The 1,471-nt window shown below is 41.7% G+C and overlaps 1 protein-coding gene across 1 annotated transcript in view; it reads left to right on the plus strand.

Moving 5' to 3' along the window:
- Positions 1 to 1,471, plus strand: part of oclnb (occludin b) — a gene marked incomplete at its 5' end in the record, with an annotated part of 25,477 nt that overhangs the window by 2,234 nt on the left and 21,772 nt on the right.

Raw genomic sequence — 1,471 nt, forward strand, 5'->3', positions numbered from 1 at the left:
TGTGTGTGTGTGTGTGTGTGTGTGTGTGTGTGTGTGTGTGTGTGTGTGTGTGTGTGTGTGTGTGTGACAACGAGGAAACAGGAGGTCTGACTGCAGTAGCCTGTGAAAAGTGCTGGCTCCTGAATGAGGCAGAAAGTTTTCTACTGTTTCCAGATGTCCTGCTGTTTAACATCAGATTAAAAGTGGAACCAGTGAAAACATGAGTCACTCCCAGTGAGGAGGACTCAGTATCAAATAAACTAGTGATCTGCATCCTTCAGAAGGACAGTCAACAAAGGGATTGGTTTATTTTACAAAGAAATGCTGAAGCTGCATGAAAACACTTGTCAGAGTTTGATTTAAATGAATATCTCAGGTGCCTGCAGGCTTTTCATCAGTTTTATTTAAAATAATCTACAACAGATTATTTTTTCCTGTTAAACTGTACACACGATGTGTATCACAGTAAAGATAACAAATGTTTTGAAATAATCATGGTTTTCTGATGGTTGTCTGGTGATGGTTGCACAGAGCAGAACCTGCTGGTTCTGTTGGTTCCTCCAGTTTCAGCTTGTCTCACTTCGAGGACTTTTACAAATGATGACATGAGATTCACCTCAGAAAGATAGTTTTATTAAAAAGTCTGAACTTAGCATGAAAAGTAAGGAAGTTTTAGTTTGATTATTGAATAAATCTTGTGTATTTTCCATGAAGGAGTGACATTTCTAAGGAAAAAGAATGTGTGTGGAGCAGCAGAGTGTAAAAGTTGCCAGATCTTCCCTGCCAGTGTCAGTTTGTTCTGCTGTCGACTCTTGTTTGCTGTTTATTGGTTTGGATGATTGAAATCTGCAGAACAAGAAATATTTTCAGTTTAGTTTATTTAGCAAACAGCTGACTCAGTAGCATGTGGAAGAACCATACACAGCCACAGCAGCCTGGTCACACACGTGTCCCATTCTTCAACCAGCATGTGTTGTAGGTCAGCTGGTGTGTTGGTCACTGTGGCAGGACCGGTCCAAGCTGAGGTCAGGGCTACTGGGAGGACACGCCCAGATCCTGGAGGTGGTCTCTGATAAACCAGGCTCTGTGGGGGGCAGGCCACTTCATGTTGGTTTGGTCCCAGACTGTGGAGATATGAGATCTTCACTGGTTGTAGATTTTCATCTGGAGATCTGTCTGCATTGAGATTGGGCCTCATGCAAGAACATGTTCGTATTTTTATCCTAAATTTCTCTTACTTTTGTTCGTACAAAGGGTTCGTACGAACAGGTCACGTCAGATTCAACAAACTCTTCTATCTTCAGGAAAAGTGCGTAAATGAGCTGCGTAAATACCACCTGTTCTATCCAGCTGCTCGTGCACGTGAGAGGAGATTAGCATAATTACCACGCCAAAAACACCATATAAGGCTGTGTTTCCTACCTCACATACAAGGAAGTGTTCATTCATGAGAAATGACAGCGATAATTATAAAAAAGAAGAACTTTATGAG

The sequence above is a fragment of the Austrofundulus limnaeus genome, unplaced genomic scaffold (assembly GCF_001266775.1).
Source record: "Austrofundulus limnaeus strain Quisiro unplaced genomic scaffold, Austrofundulus_limnaeus-1.0 Scaffold672, whole genome shotgun sequence".
NCBI lineage: Eukaryota > Metazoa > Chordata > Actinopteri > Cyprinodontiformes > Rivulidae > Austrofundulus > Austrofundulus limnaeus.